Source organism: Panthera leo, chromosome B2, assembly GCF_018350215.1.
Source record: "Panthera leo isolate Ple1 chromosome B2, P.leo_Ple1_pat1.1, whole genome shotgun sequence".
Classification (NCBI taxonomy): domain Eukaryota; kingdom Metazoa; phylum Chordata; class Mammalia; order Carnivora; family Felidae; genus Panthera; species Panthera leo.
The window spans coordinates 71,155,220-71,178,259 of NC_056683.1; positions in this window are offsets into that span (position 1 = coordinate 71,155,220).

Sequence of the window (23,040 nt, forward strand, 5' to 3'; positions counted from 1 at the left end):
ATGTTGAACTAAAAAATTTAATATTTGATAATATACAGTGCATTATATATATATATAACTTTAATGTTAATTTATTTTTGAGAGAGAGAGACAGAGTGTGAACAGGGGAGGGGCAGAGAATGAGGGAGACACAGAATCCAAGTCAGGCTCCAGGCTCTGAACTGTCAGCACACAGCCTGATGAGGAGCTTGAACTCATGAGCTGTGAGATCATGATTGGAGCCAAAATTGGACACTTAACTGAGCCACCCAGACATCCCAGTGCAGTTTTATATTCTTAAAGTTTCTTCTGCCACACATAATGGTCATTGTAGGAGGCTTAATTATTATTGCATTCATGTTTTAAATAGAGAATTTTCTCTTTTCCAAATTCCAAGAGAATGAAGATTATGAGGAAATTCAGAGAATGAAGGACTTAAAGAAATTTATTACCTGTGTTCTCTGATTCTAGGGAAAATAACATATAAGTTGTTCCAAGAATAGAGTTCTCTTTCCTTTGTGGATGGGAAAAAGAAAGAGCAATTATCCTAACTGAATGTATTCCTCCCTTCCTAAGTAGGTTTAATATTATATCCTCCTGTTGTTGAAAATCCATTTCTTCCTTGTTCTCCTGCCAAGAAAAATTCCATTTCATTAATCTAAATGGGAATTTTCCAAATAAAAAGGGAGAAAAAGCTTATCCAGAAAAAGAGGAAGACGCTAAGCCAGAAGCAGCAGGAGACAGACAAAGAGAGCATTACGGGTCACATATCAAAGAGAGTCCACCTTCAACAGCATAAACTGCGGGCACACCATAATTTCTTCTATTATAATTACAAAAGTGGAAAGCATATTCTAGCCCTTCATACATAATGTATCATTCTATCACCCATCTTGAATATTAAAAGGATTCACTTCTGTGAAACTTGTGTATTTTTTGAGAACCCTTATAAATGATAATATAGTATACATTTTATCTTAAGTTAAGTAACTTGAACAATGGAAGGTTCTTCTTTTCGAAAGAATTTGGAAAACAGGGAAGAAGAAAAGATGTCCTGAAAAGAATGCTAATTTAGAATCCAGATAGCTCGAGATCAAATCCCAGCCTTACTACTCGCTGTGCAGTTGGGCAAATTGCTTTGCTTTGATTACTTCATTTGTAGCCTCAGAAATTCACATTTTCTAATAAACCGTCATGGCAGAATTAGCAAAAACACAAACTTTTCAAACTCAAGAAAAGTACAAATTAACATTGGATTTAAAAGTCTAAAAGTTAAGGGGTGCCTGACTGGCTCTGTCAGAGGGATGTGCGACTCTGATCTCAGAGTCGTGAATTCAAGCCCCACGTTGGATGTAGAGATTATTTAAAAATAAAATCTTTATTTTAAAAAAACCCTAAAAATTGAATAAAGTATACTAAAGTTTTACATTCTTAAGGTTTCTCCTTAAGGTAATTATCTTCTAAATCTTATTTACAAACGGAATGGTTTCTGCTTGAGTTCTTTTATTATACTTTCTGATATACAGTGACCGGAAACTAGTTGGCACTGTCAGGAAATCTCTTTAGTCAGATACACAGGCTTATAATATGTATTTTCTATCTTCCAAGGTACTACAGGTGGCAGTTGTAAAAACTTTTTCACTAATATATAACATGAGTCAGCATTTTTTCAGCCTGCCATAGCAGTTTACTTATTGTCATTCCAGCCTTTACTCATAGTCTGCTCAACATTTTTCCAGCCTTTGCTAATGCTTTTCTTGTTACTATTCCTGTCTTTGCTACCAGCCTTGGTCCACAGTTTCCTCAGCTTCCACTTGCTGCTACTGTCATCTATTTTAGATATTTGTTTTGGCAACACCCCACTTATAGACACAAATTTTTATATCAGTTCATTTTTGCTTATAACAAGCCACTCCAAAAAATAGTCCTTTGAAAACATAATTCTTTATTAGCTCACAAATCTGTAGATTGGTAATATTGGATGGATATATCTGGATGTTCATTTCTGAACAGGCTCTCCTGGATTCATTCATGTGTCTACACTCACCTGGTGTGTCATTGGGATCTAGTTGTTTATGAATGGCCTCACTCACATATATGGTCGATGGCTGAAGCAATGGGCAATTGAGCCACATGTCTCCAACATGGAGCAAGCTAGCCCATGTTTTAACATGGTTTCTGAGTTCCAAAAGCAGCAAGAGAAAGTAAGTTTTAATGTGTAATCACTTTTTAAGTCTCTGTGTCATGTTTGCCATTTTCTTTGGACAAACAAGTCACTTGGCCAAGTCAAACGTCAGTGGTCAGTGTGGGACTTCTCATCCAAGGTCATGGGGATAAGGGAAGAAATTTTAAAAATAATCTATAACAGGGGCACCTGGGTGGCTCATTCAGTTGAGCATCTGACTTTGGCTTAGGTCATGAACTTGCGGATCGTGAGTTCGAGCCCCAAGTCAGGCTCTGTGCTGACAGCTCAGAGCCTGGAGTCTGCTTTGGATTCTGTGTCTCCCTCTGTCTCTGCCTCTCCCCTGCTCATGCTCTGTCTGTCTGTCTCTTTCAAAAATAAATGAACATTTAAAAAACAAAAACAAATCTGTAACAGGTAGTGATACGTGAGTTCGGTTTTAAAGGACACTTAAGGTTTTACAGATAGACAGGTGGGAAGGAAATTCATTGCAAGAAGAGGGAAAATTATATTGAAAGCCATGGAGGAAAAAACATCATAATCTTTTCTGAAAATATGTGTTTCTATGCTTTCTTCATTTGGCCACCATTCAACCTTGCATATTTCAAGCTTCAACAAAAGACCCTAGATTATTTATTTAATGTTAAATTTTAATTCCAACCAAGAAATCTTAAAACTCACAAAGAAAACAATAAAAAAATGCAATATGTAAAGCCGAATCGACTTGCCTACCAAACTTCAAATTGTCACCATTTTCTAAAATGTAATAAAATTTCAAGTTAGCTTACTAACAAATAATGAGTAATTAATATTTCTTCCATTCAAAGACAAGTCAAAATTGGGAATGGTGCTGGGCAGTGTGTGAAAACAAGAAGCAAACCAGGGAAATTCCTTGAAAAAAATAGACTGTTGGCTATGATGGATTATACAGCTAGAACTAGGTGGAAGGGGAACCAATGACTAAGTAAAGTTTATTAGTGATGGTCAGTTTTATGCAGAAAATGATTTGGCCAGTTATAGGGCTTGCTCTTCCCTTCCTTCTTATTTTAACAACCTCCTACTTACTTAGTATGACATTTATCCTGATTACTTCAATCTGTACTGTTCCTTCCTTTCTCTGAACTTACTCCGTAATAGCTCATGGTCAGAACTAAAGTTCAGCATTTTATTTTTTATCAATTCTTTCCACAATAAATTATAAATCCTTAGAAGATCTAAACCATATTTTACTCCATTTACATATTTTCTATAGTATCTAGAACAGGGCTGTGTACATTATAATTGCTTATGAATAAACACTTGTTCACTGATTTTATTGAAAGCTTAAATTTTCCCAAGATAGGCCTAATTCAAAAGTGAGCTAGCTGAGATAGAATACATATCTCCATTCATTGATCTCAGCTGGTTTCCTATAGGCTGTGATGTTCCATGTTTTTTAAACAAAATAAAATCTTGCTAATTAAATGTTTTAGGACTGATGCTACTGAGTTAAGGAATGATGCTCATTCCTTAATCTCTCCGCATTCCTTTGAAATGATTTAACACTAATTTGTGCAAACTCAGGCTATGTTATAGAAAAATTATAAGGAAAGAGAGTAAACCTGAAAAAAGTTTATTGAACTGTTTTTGTGAAATCTGATAAACTGATAGCAAAATTTATACAAAAGAGCAAAAGACCAAGAATAACCAAGGGGGAAAAAGGATAGCCAATATACTGTCAAAGAAAAAAATGTGCATCTGGGGATGGAGAGAATTTGTCCACCAGGTTTCCAGGATTATTTAAAGTTTCAGTAGTGTGTTACTGGGGCAGAGATAGACAAACATATCAATAAAACAAAAATTGGAATCTCAGAGGTAGACCCTCACATATATGAAAGAAGTCAGAGCTGCAATTTTAGAGAAGTGTGGAAGGAATGGACACCTTAATAATGCCTGGACAATCTTTTAGTTTTTTTTTTTAAGTTTATTTATTTATTTGTTTGTTTATTTTTGAGAGAGAGAAAGTGTGAGTGTATGTGCATGAGTAGGGGAGGGACAGAGAGAGAAGGAGAGAGAGAATCTCAAGCAGGCTCCACTCTGTCAGTGCAGAGCCTAATGCAGGGCTTGATCTCACAAACCGTGAGATCATCACCTGAGCCAAAATCAAGAGTCAGATATTTAACCAACTGAGCCACCCACACACCCCTGGACAATCTTTTTCTATATGGACCCACATCACAACAAAAAAATAAATTCCTGGCGAATTAAGTACATATAAAATTTTTAACTTTAAGTCTGTTAAAATGAGAACTACTGTTTATTGAAAGACACCATTTTAAAGATGTGAAAAGACAATACATAAGTCAGGGGAATGTATTTCCAACACATATTAGTTAGAACAAATTATTCATATTCTCTTTCTCTCTTTCTCTCTCTCTCTCCATATATATATATATATATATATATATATATATATATATATACACACACACACACACACACACACACTCCAACACACACACACACACACTCAAACTAATAGAAAAATGGGCAAAAAAAAAGATGCCCATTTTATAGAAGAGGGAAAACCAATTATTAATAAATATATAAAGATGCCCAATTTAACTCATAATCAAGAAAAGGCTGAAATACTTTTACACCCAAAATATTGGCAAAAATTTTAAACCCTGAGCAATCAATGTGTTTGAGAAGATGAGGGACAACAGGAACTCTTCCATATGGCTAACGAGAGAGTAAATTTGTTAAACCCCCTTTGAGAAGAATTTGACATTTTCTAGTAACGTTGAAGCTACATCTGCCTCTTACCCAGCAATTCAACCCTAAATATCTACCCTAATCTAAAGAAACTCTCATGTACGTGCAAGAGGGTACAGGTACTAAAATATTCAACACAGCACTGTTTTTACCAGTAAAAAACTGGAGCCAACCCAAAGGACGATTGACAGGAGACTGTTTAAGTAAATTGTGATAGATACATATGATGGGATACTTAGTATATAGCAGTGAAGACAAATGGGCTATAGTTTCTTGCACCTACATGAATGAAACATAATGCTAATGAAAAAGAAAGTGACAGAATACTTAGATTGCAGTTCCATTTGTATAAAATCCAAACGCATGCAAAACCGAACAAACATGTTATTTAGGGAGACACCATTTTTTTTAACAACAAAGAAAAACAAAGACAATAACCCATAATTCAAGATAATGGTTACCTTGGAAGCAAGGAGTGGAATAAGGTGAGAGGGATGGTGATGCAAGGCAGGGTTAGTTTTCATTCTTAAGCTGAGTGGTGGGCATGTTTATTTTTCTTATTTATACTATACATATGTGTAGTATATATTCTTTGCATATATGGAAATAATTCAAAAGGAATTTTTGGTTACCATGTAATAGGTGTTCAGCTAAATAACTGTGCTTCTGGTTGTATTCTGATTCTAAAGTGGATTTGTTTGCCTAGTCTGATGTGTACATACAATGGTCACTTTGTGCATAATTTCTGCTTTGTATGTATGGCTCCAGTAACTATATGAACAGAATTCACTCTTTAGAGCTCTATCTTCCCATAGAGAATTTATACCCAAACTCTACAGAGTAAGACTATCAACGGGAACATGCAGAAAGTTAGGGTAATTTTGCTGAAATTGAGGGCTGCAATTATTTGTATTAGTTCTGCATATGAATAAATTGGGAGATTTCTACTTTGCCCTATGCTGAGTGGTAATGGTCTACATGTCTACAATTTTAAAATAACATTTTCAAAAATAATTCCCTTCCTCCCTCCTTTTTTACAACTCTCCCCACACTAAGTATCTTTAGGAACATATGGTAGTTCCCAGAAAAAGCCAAATGAATATCTGAAACATTAATGCACTGTGCCGCTATCATCACAAGAATAAAGAAAACTGGGAATCCAGCAATCTCCTAACACAACCATTGTTGCCTGCCAGTTCTTATATCAAATAGAAATCATCACTTAGGGGAAGGATGGTTGCACAGTGACTAAGCAGACAGATGGCAGGTGTGAGTCAAAACACTCTGGGGTGCTAGCTCAAATCATTCTATATTACTCACTGCTGGAGAGAGGGAATCAAAAAACAAATCGCCCATTGGAGTAGGAGTAAAATGCTGAAAACTGATTAATAGACAGAAACATAAAAGGTGGGGGAGACAGTTTTAGGTGTTGTTTTGTAACTTCAATACCAAATCGGTTGATCTTTCTCTGCCTTTATCTGACTTATGCCTTTCCCACCTTTCCTGGGTGGCCAGCCCTGTGATGCACAAGGAGGTTATTGTTTCTCCACTTTACCGCTCTGCTTGGGCTGGGGTCACCTGTTACAAAGGTTAGCCGGCTGCATTCCTGGAGGGCAATGTTCCAAGGCCAGAGATGAGATGTGAGCCACGGCCTCGCCTGGCCAGCAGCCTGTGCTGGTTCACTGCCTTAGTGTTCTGTTCTTGGGAGTGACCAAATACAATTTGTATGTGTTAGACACATGCTTAGAATAAAACAAAGGCTCAACCACTCTTTCTTATTTGCATAACTGTTTTCCATATTGCCGTCATAAAAGAGATTAGAGTTAATGAATATGAATGTAATTATAGAAAAGGGCCCTAGGTGGAGCCTCAGTACTGGAAGCAACAAATGGAAGAACAAATTGAAAATAAAATAAATCAAAGTCCTCCAAAAATACCAGAAGGAATTATAGCATTTTATAGTGTATGTTGCTGTTGTTGTTCTTCTAGCAGAGGAAACAGCTGAATATAGAAATATGTGTTCTGCTTAAGAATAACTCTCAAAAGAGCATGTTCCCTAATAAAGAATAAGAGCACATTAACGCCAGTGTTCTCTCTCTGTTGGGGTTTCTACAAGGCAATGATCGGGGGAGAAGTGTCCCTAACCCGCTAGCACATTCTCCTGAACATTTCTTTTTGCTCCTTATAGAATCACCATCACTAACTTATTTATTTTCACAGTAGGAAATCTCATAAGAGAAATAATCAGAATTACTTTAAATGATTTGCCTTTATTAGATTAAAAACAAAAAAACCATAAGATGTCAAAATTACTTTTTTCTGTTTTTTTTAATCTTTGCACCATTGCCAAAGAGTTAAGATAGACTTTTTAGCTTTTAAAACTTAATTTTAGTTTAAGGAATTTATGTAGCACATAAACAGAAAAACCTATTTGTATTCATTGTCACATGCAAAGATTATTAATGCAAAAGTGAGATTTGCAAGATTTTGATGGATCTCCCCAAACAATATCAAATAAGTAGTAGAAAAGTGGGAAAAGCAAGAATTCCTGCCTACATACAATGCAGGAATTCTTAACCTGGGGTAGGAGTTCTTGTGTGGAATTCTTTGGGTCTGTGGATAGTATTCAGAGGATCTATACTGACCTCTCTTTATTTAGGAATCTTGGTACTTTGTTTATCATGATTTTTTTGTCTGAATTTTGAATTTTTTAAAATGTTTATTCATTTATTTTGAGAGAGAGAGAGAGAAGAGGAGAGACAGAGAGAGAGAGAGAGAGAGAGAGAGAGAGAAAGAAAGAGAGAGAATCCCAAGCAGGTTCCACATGGTAGCACAGAACCTGACACTGAGCTCGATCTCACGAACCATGAGATCGTGACCTGAGCCAAAATCGAGTCCGGTGCTTAACTGACTGAGACACTCAAGCGTCCCTTAATTTTGAATTTTTAAATATTGCTTTAAAATATCTTGATAGCTGATGTTTTTGGTGCTCAGAAGTGTGAATGTTTTGCTCACCTCATTCGAGTGCTGACCCTGATCTACAGACTATTATTGTTTTCACAAACTTCTAATTGAAACTTAGCATTTTCTTTAACTGTGAACTTAAGCAACAAACCATAATAGTGTAAACATTATCTGTGACTTTGATGCCACCACTTTCAAATTATGAATTATTACATCTGTGGTATGTATATCTTGTTATTCGATGCCTTAATAAAGAAGTAGACATTAATATGCCACAAATTCATTTACTTTAATAATCTGCAACTATATCTCAATAAAATGTGTTTCTTTTATAATCGTATGCAATTTGTTTTATTCATTTAAATACACTATCCTGGAAGAGGATCCACAACTTTACCAGACTCTCAAAGGGTCCATAGCACAAAAATGGTTAAAAACTTTGTATGGGATAACTATCTAGCTAGCTAATCTCTTGGTCGATATCTCTGAATTGAGACCATTCATTAATTTAGGCGACCTATAACTCATATACACACATTCAGGCTCATATAAATATATATATATATGTATGTATGTACATATATATATGTATATATATATACACACATACATATATATATATATATATATATATGTGCAAATAAGAAATTTTTGGAATCAATGCATGCCTGAAATAAACCAAATCAGTTTACCTATACAGACATACTTTAAATGGTATGAGAACACGTAACAGTTTGATAAAAGTTCAAGTTCCTGGGTCCTACTTGAACTCAAATCTCTTGGGATCTTGGGCATAGGAATTAAACTTTTATGCCAGCTTCCTTGAGATTCTGATTCAGATGGCTGTTGTCCTAAATGTGCTTCAAACCCCAATCCTTAAAGATCACTACAACAGGTTGTTAAAACCTCTTCTCAGTGAGACTTTCAAATCATTCAGAAAGCAGTATTTTTAAAATCTCCTTATATTTAGTACTGCTTTCTTCTTTCTTCGTTTTCCTTTCCTCCTGCCTTCCCTCCTTTCTACCTTCTCTCTCCTCCTCTCTTCATTTTAAAGAAACTGTTTTTTTTAATTATCAGATATTCCAGGTAATTTAAAAGGCGAATTTCGTGACAAAATTTGCTTATGTACACATCACCCAACTTAAGAAATTAAACCCTGCAAATAAAGTTTAATTCTGTCATTAACCTTCCTTATCATATGTTAGTCCTTCACCTTCAAGAAGTAATTAATATTCAGAATTGGTGTTTATCCTTCACATATGCATGCTTAAAATAATAGTACATATATTTGTATCATTAAATAAGACATAATATTATATTGAATGCTTCTAAATTTATACAGTTGGTTATATACCACATGTGTCTTCTGCAACTTGTTATTTTCTCAACATTGTGCTTGTGAGATTTATCCATAATGATACAAGTAGCTCTATTTTTTTTAAATATACTTTTTCTTTTAAGATAGTCTTGTAGAAAAATTGCAGAGTACACATAGCACCCATACATCATTCTCCCAATTTTCTTCAGTGTTAACATCCCACACAGCAGTGGTACTTTTGTCCAAATTGAGAAATTAACATTGGTACATTACAAATAACTAAATTCAGACTTTATTTGGATATCATCAGTTTTTCCATTAATACCCTTTTTCTGTTCCAAAATCTAATCTGGGAATGCATTTAGTATCCATTCATTTTTTTCCTACCATGTGATTATACTAAAATTTCTCCATCATTGTATTGACAGACATTTAGGTTGTTTCCAGTTTTCATTAATATATCTGATATCTTTGTGTACACATATGATGTTCTTGTGCACACACATGTAACATGTATGTTATACCTACATACAATTTCACAAATAAGTGGAAGTCCCCACTGTTCCAAATTCTTTCCAGGTTTTGGTATTGTCAGATGACATTTTTTACCAATTTTATGGATATAAAATAGCATCCATTTTTATTTTAATTTACATTTCCTTAGTTACTAATGAGATTGAGCATTTTTCATGTGTTTTCTATTTTGCAAAGTGCTTGCTCATATCCATTGCTTTTGAATTTTTTTGTATTGATTTGTAGACTTTTATATATATATAGAGAGAGAGACACACACCCTATACTAAATCTTGGTTGACAATATGTATTTCAAATAACTTCTCTAGATAGTGGCCTGTCTTTACTCACTTTTAAATTAAAACAGGGTCTTCAGGTGCACATTAAATGTTAATGTGGTCTAATCGATTCATAGTCTTTTCCCTGAAGATTTGAATTTCTTTTTCTTGATAACACAATCTTTCCCGATCCTGAAAGCACAAAAATATTCTTCTATATTTTATTTTTTTATTTCTATTTTTGAAGAAGAGAGAGACAGAGAATGAGCAGGGAGAAGGCAGACAGAAAGGGAGACACAGAATCTGAAGCAGGCTTCAGGCTCTCAGCTGTCAGCACAGAACCTCAGGCAGGGCTCGAACCCATGAACCGTGAGATCATGACCTGAGCCGAAGTTGGCGTTCAACTGACTGAGCCACCCAGTCTCCTCTCCTGTATTTTCTTCTAAAAGTTTGAAAGGTTTGCTTTGTGTATTTTGGTCTTTACTCGACTTGATGTAGATTTTTGTGTATGGTGTGAGGTAGGAACCCGGTTTCACTTTTTACAGAGGGCTATCCATTATCGCAGCAGCATTTATTCAATGGCTTATCTTTCCCCACTGATCTGCAATGCCACCAATATTAAATATCAAGTTACTATATGTGTTTGGCTCTGTTTCTGGACTCTCTTCTTTCCATTGCTCTATGTTGTTTTGCTAACACCATAGTATCTTAATTATCATATCTTTGTAAGTCTTAATATCTGGAAGCGCCCTCATTTTGTACTTTCTCTTCAAGAATGACTTGGCTATTCTTTGCCCTTTGATCTTCCATATCATTGGAAGGATTCTAATTAATTCTTTATTTTAGGATCAGCTTGTTAAGGTCCATAAACCAAAACAAAACAACAAAAAACTTGGTATAATTCAACTGTGGTGAATTTGTAGTAAAATTGATGTCTTTATGTTCACACATACGGCATATAAGTTTAGATTTATAATTTTCTTTCAAGAATGAGTGAAATAAAGGCATTACTTCTGCAATTGTAAACTAGAGAATTAGCACCAACAGTTTCTCAATCTAAGAAATACTAAAAGATACAATCCAGACAGGAAGTGATCCTAAATGGATTGTGTGAGAGGCAAGAAGGAATGGTGAGCAAAGGTATTAGCATAAATACAGGCAAATAATAACAATAATGTCTAATTTGTGAAAGGTAACCAGAATAAAGGCAAAATACTAAACATATAGTATATGAGTTGATAAGTGGGTGATAGCAGCTAAATCATTCTAATATCTTTATATTATCAGGAAGAATAATAAATATCTTGATTATTTTAGACTTGAAGTAGGCATGTTAAATGGTAACAGTAATAATTATATTTTTAAAAAATTTTTAATATTTATTTTTGAGAAAGAGACAAAGAGCAAGCAGGGGAGGGCAGAGAGAGGGAGACGCAGAATATGAAGCAGGGTCCAGGCTCTGAGCTATCAGTATAGAGCCCGACACAGGGCTTGAACTCATGAACCATGAGATCATGACCTGAGCCAAAGTCAGACACTCAAACAACCAAGCTACCCAGGTGCTCCAGCAAGAGTAAAAAAATTAAAAAAAAAAAAAAAAAGATATTGAGTATTATAACATTTCCAAAAAAATAGAGGGAGGGAAATAGAATAAGAAAAAGGAAGAAAAAAGAAGAAAAGGAGGAAACAAAAGATAAAAAAAGAAAAATAGTAAACATGAAATAAGATAGTAAAAAAACCCCAAATATATGACTAGTCAAACAAAAGTATTTTTAAAGTACTCACGTCTCTACTTAGAAAACAAAGCTTGTGGGGCGCCTGGGTGGCGCAGTCGGTTAAGCGTCCGACTTCAGCCAGGTCACGATCTCGCGGTCCGTGAGTTCGAGCCCCGCGTCAGGCTCTGGGCTGATGGCTCGGAGCCTGGAGCCTGTTTCTGATTCTGTGTCTCCCTCTCTCTCTGCCCCTCCCCCGTTCATGCTCTGTCTCTCTCTGTCCCAAAAATAAATAAAAAACGTTGAAAAAAAAATTTAAAAAAAAAAAAAAAAAAAAAAGAAAACAAAGCTTGTCAGGCTGGATTTTTTTTTAATTCATCTATTTTTTGGTTTAAATTTTCTTATTTTCAATTTTTTTAATGTTTATTTATTTTTGAGAGGGACAGAGTGTAAGTGGGGGAGGGGCAGAGAGAGAGGGAGACACAGAATCTGAAACAGCTGTCTCTCTCTCTCTCAAAAAAAAAGAAAAAACAAAAAAACAAGTACATAAAAAAATTAAAAACAGGGCACAAAAACAGACACTCAGATCAATGGAACAGAATAGAGAACCCATAAATAGACCCACAAACGTATGGCCAACTAATCTTTGACAAAACAGGAAAGAATATCAAATGGAATAAAGACAGTCTCTTCAGCAAATGGTGCTGGGGAAACCAGACAACGACATGAAGAAAAATGAACCTGGACCACTTTCTTACAGCATACACAAAAATAAATTCAAGGTAGATGAAACACCTAAACATAAGACAGGCGAGGCCATCAAAATCCTAGATGAGAAAGCAGGCAATAACCTCTTTGACCTCGGCCACAGCAACTTCTTACTCAATATGTCTCCAGAAGCAAGGAAACAAAAGCAAAAATAAACTATTGGGATCTCATCAAAATAAAAAAGCTTCTGCACGGCAGAGGAAACAATCAGCAAAACTAAAAGGCAACTGATGGAATGGGAGAAGATATTTGCAAATGACATATCAGATAAAGGGTTAGTATCCAAAATCTATAAGGAACTTATCAAACTCAACACCCAAAAAACAAATCATCCAGTGAAGAAATGGGCAAAAGACATGAAGAGACACTTCTCCAAAGAAGACATCCAGATGGCTAACTAACACATGAAAAAATACTCAACATCACTCATCATCAGGGAAATACAAATCAAAACCACAATGAGATACCCCCTGACACCTGTCAGAATGGCAAACATTAACAACTTAGGCAACAACAGATATTGGTGAGGATGTGGAGAAAGAGGATCTCTTTTGCATTGTTGGTGGGAATGCAAGCTGCTGCAGCCACTCTGGAAAACAGTTGGAGGCTCCTCAAAAAACTAAAAATAGAACTACCCTAGATCCAGCAATTGCACTACTAGGTATTTGCCTGAGGGATAGGATACAGGTGTGCTGTTTCAAAGGGGCACATGGACCCCAATGTTTATAGCAGTGCTATCGACAATAGCCAAGTATGGAAAGAGCCCAAATGTCCATCAATGGATGAATAGACAAAGAAGATGTGTTATATATATATATACAATGGAGAATTAGTTGGCAATCAAGAAGAATGAAATCTTGCCATTTGCAACTACGTGGATGGAACTGGAGGGTATTATGCTAAGTGAAATTAGTCAGAGAAAGACAAATATCATATGACTTCACTCACAAGAGGAATTTAAGATACAAAACAGATGAACATAAGGGAAGGAAAGCAAAATGAATATAAAAACAGGGAGGGGGACAAAAACATAACAGACTCTTAAATATAGAGAACAGAGGATTGCTGGAGGGGTTGTGGGGGGTGGATAGGCTAAAAGGGTAAGAGAAATTAAGGCATCTACTCCTGAAATCATTGTTGCACTATATGCTAACTAACTTGGATGTAAATTAAACAATAAATAAATAAATAAATAAATAAATAAATAAATAAAATAGGGGAAAAAAGGCAATAGGTCAAAAAGTATGTTACAGGAATATAGGGTAGTACAGAGAAGCAAATGATTCATATCATGAGAGTTTTTGATCTTGAAAAAATTTAACACTAAGTTATACATAGCTGGAAGAAGAGCAGAATGAGAATAAATGAAGTAAGAGTGTGAGCAAATGTGTGAGGAAAGTGCATAAAACTGAATCTTGATGTTTTTATATCTTTTCAGCTCTTATATATAGATTTCTGGGTTTGATTGGAAGCATGTAAATGGTGGTAATAAATGAGTAAGTGAAAAAAATTAAAAATAAAAAAATAAGTTTAAAGTGCAAATAGAATACACTCAAAAAGTAAACTAAAGACATAAACAAGAAAATAATTATAAGATATTAATAAAATAGAAAATATACAATAAATAGGAGTGAGAACATCAAATGTTGGTTCTTTGAAAATGCTGATGAAATTGACAAACTTCTAGCAAGTTTAATCAAGAAAAATGAGAGGATTCAAAGTAAGCACAATTAAAAATGAAAAAGGAAATAATACCAAATTTTGCAGATGTTGAACAGAAAATAAAAGGAAATTGTGAACTTTATATCAATAACTTGAAAATACAGCTTATCAAAACTGAAAAAATATAACTTACCAAAACTGATTCAAGTGTAAGTATACTAAGAAATAATCTCTAACCATGAAAGAAATTGAAGTGGTAATTCAAAATTTTTCCCAGAAAAAAATGTCAAGCCCCATAAAGTTGTCAGGTGACTTCTATCAAACAGCTAAGGAACATATTATTTCAACTTCATATAAACTCTTCTGCTCATGATAACGTGAATCCAGGTAAGTACTAAATTTTTAATATATTATGACCCTGAATCACCTGAAGATGAATGAGCTTTGGGGATATATGATCAAACTATAATAATAGTTAAAAAATTTTTTTAATGTTTATTTATTTTTGAGACAGAGTGTGAGTGGATAAGGAGCAGAGAGAGAGGGAGACACAGAATCTGAAGCAGGCTCCAGGCTCCAAGCTGTTAGCACAGAGCCCAACACAGGGCTTGAACCCATGAACCGTGAGATCATGATCTGAGCCAAAGTCGGACACTTAACTGACTGAGCCACCCAGGTGGCCCTATAATAATAGTTTTTGAAAATGGGTGGTAGTGGCAAAGCTACACAAATAGATCAATGGAACAAAATATACACTTTTGAAACAGACACATTTAGGGAAACTTGATTTATGCTATAATCGGCATTGCAGGTAGGTGAGTAAATAAAAAACCAAGAAAATTTTCTCGGTCCTTTTTTTTTTTTTTTAAAGAAACTAGAGTCTGGGGTAAAGCTTAAGGGCTACTTCTTTACTGGGACATCTAATCCCAGGGCAACAAAAAGTGAAGAACAGTGAGGCTGGAAAGGAGGGTGAAACAAATACATTTCTGAGTCTCACAAAGAGACACAGCTGGGTGCTCACTGCTCAGTCATGCTGAACATTTTAAGACAGGCTGTTCAGAAGCATCATGCTTCACAACAGTCTACCAGAGGGAGGATGAGAAGAGAATTAATCTGCTGGTTTTCACTTGTCTTCTATTCCTCACTGCTCAAAGTTTGTCTCAGAAAGCACTAACCCCACCACAATTCCAGGCTGTATCACTCGGTCCCTTTGGTTCACCTATAGGACACTCATGCCAAGATCCCATGCCTTGTAATGTTGGATTTTATCCAGAGGAGTCAGTGGCAGGAGGAGCCAGACACTCTATGAGTCCATCTGGGTTGGGCCTGGGTGCCAGATCCACTGGTACTCCCACGACAACAGACACGATGGGGCAATGCTGCAGCTGGCACTCCGGGAGGAAAGTTGAGATAAATGGCAGCACCGGTAGACGAGGCAACAGCTACAGCAGCCATAGAGTCACCAGGAGCTCACCAAGAGTAATCAGCTGAGGACTCTGGGCAAGGTGAATCTGAGTGAATTGGAGGAGTTGCATTAATTGTGTCCAAAACAACAGGCTATTAAAAAAAAATTGGATATTCACATAGAAAAATGAGATACCTGTTCCTACCTCATTCCTTTAAAAAAGTCAATTCCATGTGGAATAGAGATTTAACTGAATGGGAAGACAACTAAGGAGAATATAATTACCAGAAGAGAAAGATTTTTTTTAATTTTATTATTAAAGAATTTTTTTAATGTTTATTTTTTTTTTAATTTTTTTTTATTAACGTTTATTTATTTTTGAGACAGAGAGAGACAGAGCATGAACAGGGGAGGGGCAGAGAGAGAGGGAGACACAGAATCTGAAACAGGCTCCAGGCTCTGAGCCATCAGCCCAGAGCCCGACGCGGGGCTCGAACTCACGGACCGCGAGATCATGACCTGGGCCGAAGTCAGACGCTCAACCGACTGAGCCACCCAGGTGCCCCTAATGTTTATTTATTTTTGAGAGCAAGAGAAGCAGGAGCACAAGTGGGAGAGGGGCAGAGAGAGAGGGAGCCACAGAATCCAAAGCAGGCTCCAGGCTCTGAACTGTCAACACAGAGACCCATGCAGGGCTCAAAATCATGAATGTGAGATCATGACCTGAGCCAAAGTCAGAAGCTTAACCAACTGGGCCACCCAGGTGCCCCTCTTTTTTTTTTAAGTTTATTTATTTATTTTGAGACAGAGAGAACACACAAGCAGGGGAGAGGAGCAGAGAGAGGTAGAGAGAGAATCCCATGCAGTCTCCATGCTCAGTGCAGAGCCCAATGTGGGGCTCAATCCCAGGACCATGAGATCATGACCTGAGCCAAAATCAAGAGTTGGACACTTAACCAACTGAGCCATCTAGGTGCCCCAAGAAAGATTTCTTAGGTCTTCAAAAGTACAAACCATAAAGATTTAAAAATTTTATAACATTGAGGTTAAGGATCTAGTGTTCATCAAAAGACCTCACAACAAGAGGGTTTTATGAGACAAACCACAAATCTGGAGAAAATATTTGATTACTCACATAACTGATAAAGATATTTAGGCTATATAAAAATTATTATACATCAGTAAGAAAAAGACAAGCAATCCAGTAGAAAAGGCCAAACAACATGAACAGTGTTTAACAGAAGAACACAAATCATCTGTGAATATATTTTAAAATGATCAAACTTAACATCTAAAATCAATTAATGTAATGCATCATACAGTATGATAAGGGACAAAAACCATATGACCATCTCAATAGACACAGAAAAGGCAATTAACAAAATTCAACACTCTTCATGATATAAAAGCAATCAATGAACTAAAAATAGAAGGGAGATTCCTCAGTCTGATTAAGGGTATCTATGAAAAACTCACAGCTGCCATCATACTTTTTTTTTAATTTTAACTTGTTTTATTTTTTATTTTTTAAAATTTACATCCAAATTAGTTAGCATATAGTGCAACAATGATTTCAAGAGTAGATTCCTTAGTGCCCCTTACCCATTTAGCCCATCCCCCCTCCCACAATCCCTCCAGCAACCCTGTTTGCTCTCCATAATTATGAGTCTGTTTTGTCCCCCTCCCTGTTTTTATATTATTTTTGTTTCCCTTCCCTTATGTTCACCTGTTTTGTCTCTTAAAGTCCTCATATGAGTAAAATCATATGATTTTTGTCTTTCTCTGACTGACTAATTTCACTTAGCATAATACCCTCCAGTTCTATACACGTAGTTTCAAATGGCAAGATTTCATTCTTTTTGATTGTTGAGTAATACTCCATTGTATATATATACCACATCTTCTTTATTCATTCATCCATCAGTGGACATTTGGGCTCTTTCCATACTTTGGCTATTGTTGATAGTGCTGCTATAAACATGGGGGTGCACTTGTCCCTTCGAAACAGCACACCTGTATCCCTTGGGTAAATGCCTAGTAGTGCAATTGCTGGGTTGTAGGGTAGTTCTATTTTTAGTTTTTTGAGGAGCCTCCGTACTGTTTTCCAGAGTGGCTGCACCAGCTTGCATTCCCACAGCTGCCATCATACTTAATGATGAAAGACTGGATGCTTTCCCCTTAAGATCAGAAAAATGAAAAAGATGTTGCTTTTGCCATTTCTATTCAACATTGCACTGGCTGTTTTAGCCAGGGCAATTAAGAAAGAAAAATAAACAAAAGGCATCCAGATTAGAAAAGAAGTAAAATTATCTCTACTTGCAGATGACATCATCTTTCTTCTGTAGAAAATCCTAAAGTGTCTGTTAAAAAACCACTAAACCAAAAAATAAGTTCAGCTAGGTTGCAGGACACAATACCTATACAATAACTATAAATACCTATAAATCAATTGTATTTCTACACAGTAGCAATGAACAAATCAAAAGTGAAATTAAAAAAAATCAATTTACAATAGCACCAAAAAGCACCACATACTTAAAAATAAATTTAACAGGGGCGCTTGGGTGGCTCAGTCAGTTAAGTGTCTGACTTTGGCTCAGGTCAGGATCTTATGGTTCATGAATTCAAGAGCCACATTGGGCTCCATGCTGACAGCATGGAGCTTGCTTGAGATTGTCTCTCTATCCCTCTCTCTCTCAAAATAAATAAACTATAAAAAATATAAAAAAAGAATGAACTTAACAGAAGTACAAAACTTATACTCTGAAAATTATAACATATTGTTGAAAGAAATTAAAGAAGACCTGAAATAAATGGAAAGACATTCAGTGTTCACAGTTTGGAAGACTTAATACTGTAAAGATGGCAATACTCTCCAAACTGATCTACACAAACAACACAATCCCTATTAAAATCATAGTTGGCTTCTTGGCAGAAATCAACACGATGAATTTAAAATTTACATGGAAATCTAAGGAACTCAGAATAGACAAAACAATTTTGAAAAATAACAGATTTGGCTGGCTCATACTTTCCAATTACAAAATTTACGACAATGCTACAGTAATCAAGAAAATGTGGTACTAGTGTAACAAAAGACATAAAGATCATTAAAATAGAATTAGTTTTAACCCTCACATTTAGGGTCAATTGATTTTCAACAAGTATGCCAAAACAATTAAATGGGGAGAAAGAATAGTCTTTTCAAGAAACGGTGCTGGGACAACTGGATATCCACATGCAAAACAATGAAGTTAGACCCATAACTTACACGATATACAAAATTTAACCCAAAATTTATCAATCTAAATGTGAGAGCTAAAGCCATAAAACTCTAGAAGAAAGTACAGACAAAAATCTTTATGACTTTGAACTAGTCAATGGATTCTTAGATATGATACCAAAAGCAAAAGCAACAATAAAAAAATGATAAAATGGACATTATTGAAATTGAAAATTTTCTGCTTCAGAGGACACTATCAAGAAAATAAAAAGACGGGGAGGGGCCAAGATGGCAGAACAGAATAGAAGTTTTTTTTGCATCTTTCATCCCTGAAATGCAGCCAGATCAACAGTAAACCATCTTGCACACTTAGAAAACTGATTTGAAGATTAACACAACAATCTGCACAACCTGAACCACAGAACTCGGCAGGTACACAGCATGGAGAGGTGAACTGGGGAGAGAGAAGCTGTGGAGGGGCAGGGAGCTGTTTTTGCTTATAGAGAGAGAACAGAGCTGGGGGAGAGGGGGGAGCAAGTACAGGAAAAACACCCGCCCCCCAGAAAGCAGCTAGAGAGAAAAGGGAGAGTGGAAACAGCTGCAAGGGACTGGAAAAAAAAGGGAGAAAGGAGAAAGGAGAGGTTTTTAATTCCATTAAGACTCTATAAACAGTGGGAGCACAGATTCTGGAACTCTGCAGCTTGATAACTGGAGGAGTTCTGGTGGGAAGGGCAAATCTCCGGGAGCAGAGAGCGAGGTCCGAGGACCCCTCAGAGCCACATGGGCAGTGGCGGTTTCCCTGCTGGGAGGACATTTGGTAGAGGCTGGGTGGCCCTACCACAGGCAAAGGTCCTAGAGGACCTGGAAAACAACCACATTTGCTGGTATTGGAACAAAGACATTAAGGGTGAAGCCTGGCACCAGATGTGTGTTGTGATTTACCATAGTCCCTGAAACACTGCTGCTACAGGATCGTGTGAACTTTTTCTGGGATGGGCTGGCACCCAGCTGCAGTCTCTGGGCATCAGCAGCAGTGTGGTCTCCTAAACGTTCCTGGGGGCAGGCCAGCACCCAGCCATTGCTCAGCGAGATTCTCCCCCAGAAAATCTGAGTAGGTCAAAGCCGTAGTCCCTGAGAAGTGAAGGATTGGGTAATACAGCTGCATCTGTGATAAAACTCAGGAGGGAGGTGATAGCCTGATGGCTTGGTCATGGATAGTGTAGAAGCAGGGAGTGGATGGAAGCCAGGGACAAAGGAGAGGTGTGCCTGATTGCCTGTCTGGGAGAGCACAGAGCTCTGATAATAGAGACTGGGTAGCTGGGTGACACCATTTTCACCCCTACCACGCATGTGCATAGATGCCTACATACACCACAGCAATCCACCCCAGTAAGATAAGCAGTGCCATCTAGTGGAGAATGGAGCTGTTACACTAAGCCCCGCTGAACTGGGCCAAACTCGCTCTTCAGGAACAACACAAGTCAGCCTGACTGCTTAATTTACAGACTATAAAGTGCTTCATAGTTTTACTTCTAGGAGAAACCAGATGTAATTTCAATTGTACTTCATTCTGTTCGCTGGTCTATCTATTCAATTTTTTTAATTTTTCTTTTCTTATTCTTGAATACAAAAACAAAAAATATTTTTATGTTCCATTTTTATTAAAAAGATATTTCTTCAATTTTTTTCTACTGTATTTTTTACTTTTTGTAATTGTTTAAAATTCACTTTCACTTTATTTCATTTTATTCTATTTTATTGTATTCATTTTTTTCAAATTTTCAAACATTTTCCTTTTTTTTCCTTTTCTTATCTTTCTCTTTTTTCTCTGATCTATCAATCTTCTTTCAACAACCAGACCAAAATACACCTAGGATCTAGCTTCATTTATTTGATTTTTTTGTGTGGTTTTAAATTCTTAAATTTTTATTGGTTTTACTTTATTAATTCCTTTTCCTCGTTCAAATGACAAAAGAATTCACCCCAAAAGAAAGAACAGGAAGAAATGACAGCCAGGGACTTAATCAAAACAGATGTCTGAACCAGAATTTAGAATCATGATAATAAGAATACTAGCTGGGGTTGAAAATAGATTAAAATCCATTTCTGCAGAGATATAAGAAGTGAAATCTAGTCAGGATGAAATAAAAAATGCTATAACTGAGCTGCGATCTCAAATAGATGCTATGGTGGCAAAGACGGATGAAGCAGAGCAGTGAATCAGTGATAGAGAGGACAAACTAGGAGAATAATGAAGCAGGAAAAAAAGAGGGAAACTAAGGCAAAAGAGTATGATATAAGAATTAGAGAACTTAGTGACTCATTAAAAAGATATAACATTAGAATCATAGGGGTCCCAGAAGATGAAGAGAGAGAAAAAGGGGTATAAGGGTTATATGAGCAAATCCTAGCAGAAAACTTCCCAACCTGGGGGAAGACACAGACCAAAATCCAGGAGCATAGAGAACTCTCATTAGATTAAACAAAAACCAACCATCAACAAGGCATATCATAGTCAAATTCACAAAATACTCAGGCAAGGAAAGAATGATGAAAGCAGCAAGGACAAAAAGTCCTTATCCTACAAGAGAAGACAGATCAGGTTCACAGCAGACTTATCCACAGAAACTCTGCAGGCCAGAAAGGAGTGGCAGGATATATTCAATGTGCTGAATCAGAAAAATATGCAGCCAAGAATTCCTTATCCACAAGCCTGTCATTCAAAATAGGAGAGATAAAACGTTTCCCAGATAAACAAAAATTAAAGGAGTTTGTGACCACTAAACAAGCCCTGCAAGAAATTTAAGGGGTACTCTCTCAGGGGATAAAAGATGAAAAAAAAAAAAAAAAGACCAAAAGCAACAAAGACTAGAAAGGACCAGAGAACACCACCAGAAACTCCAACTCTACAGGCAACAACACAATGACAATAAATTCATATCTTTCAGTACTCACTCTAAACATCAATGGACTAAACGCTCCAATCAAAAGACATAGTGTATCAGAATGGATAAGAAAACAAGATCCATCTCTATGCTGTTTACAAGAGACCCATTTTAGAACTAAAGACACCTTCATATTGAAATTAAGTGGATGGAGAACCATCAAACATGCTCATGGGCACCAAAAGAAAGCCAGAGTAGCCATACTTATCAGACAATCTAGATTTTTTAAAATGTTTTATTTATTTTTGAGACAGAGACAGACAGACAGAGAATGAGTACCAGAAGGGCACAGAGACGGGGAAACACAGAATCTGAAGCAGACTATAGGCTCTGAACTGTCAGCATAGAGTCCAACACGGGGCTCAAACTCGTGAACCATGAGATCATGACCTGAGCCGAAGTCGGACATTTAAGTGACTGAGTCAGGCAGACACCCCAGAAAATCAAGATTTTAAAATAAGGACTGTAACAAGAGATGAAGAAGGGCACTATATCATAATTAAGTTGTCTATCCACCAAGAAGATCTAAAAATTGTAAACATTTATGCTTCAAATATGGCACACCCAAATATATAAATCAATTAATCACAAACATAAAGAAACTCACTGATAATAATACCATAATAGTAGGGGACTTTAACACCCCACTTACAACAATGGACAAATCATGTAAACAGAAAATCAACGAGGGAACAATGGCTTTGAATGACACACTAGACTGGATGGACATAACAGATATATTCAGAACATTTTGTACTAAAGCAGCAGAATGCACATTCTTCTCCAGTGCACATGGAACATTCTCCAGAGACACAAGTCAACCCTCAAAAAGTACAAAAAATCAAGATCACACCTTGCATATATTCAGACCACAGCTCTATGAAACTCATAACTGACCACAAGAAAAATTTGGAAAGCTAATAAATACTTGGAGACTAAAGAACACCCTACTAATGAATGAATGGACTAACCAAGAAGTCAAAGAGGAAATTTAAAAGTACATGAAAGCCAATGAAAATGATAACACCACAGCCCAAAACCTCTGGGATGCAGCTAAGGCAGTCATAAGAGGGAAGAATATAGCAATCCAGGCCTTCCTAAAGAAGGAAAAAGGTCTCAGATACACAACCTAACCTTACACCTAAAAGAGCTGGAAAAAGAACAGCAAATAAAACCCCAAACCAGCAGAATACAGGAAATAATAAAGATTAGAGCAGAAATCAATGCTATAAAAACCAAAAAAACAAAAAACAAAAAACAAAACAAAACAAAAAAAAAAAAACCCAGTAGAACAGATCAATGAACCCAGGAGCTTGTTCTTTAAAAGAATTAACAAA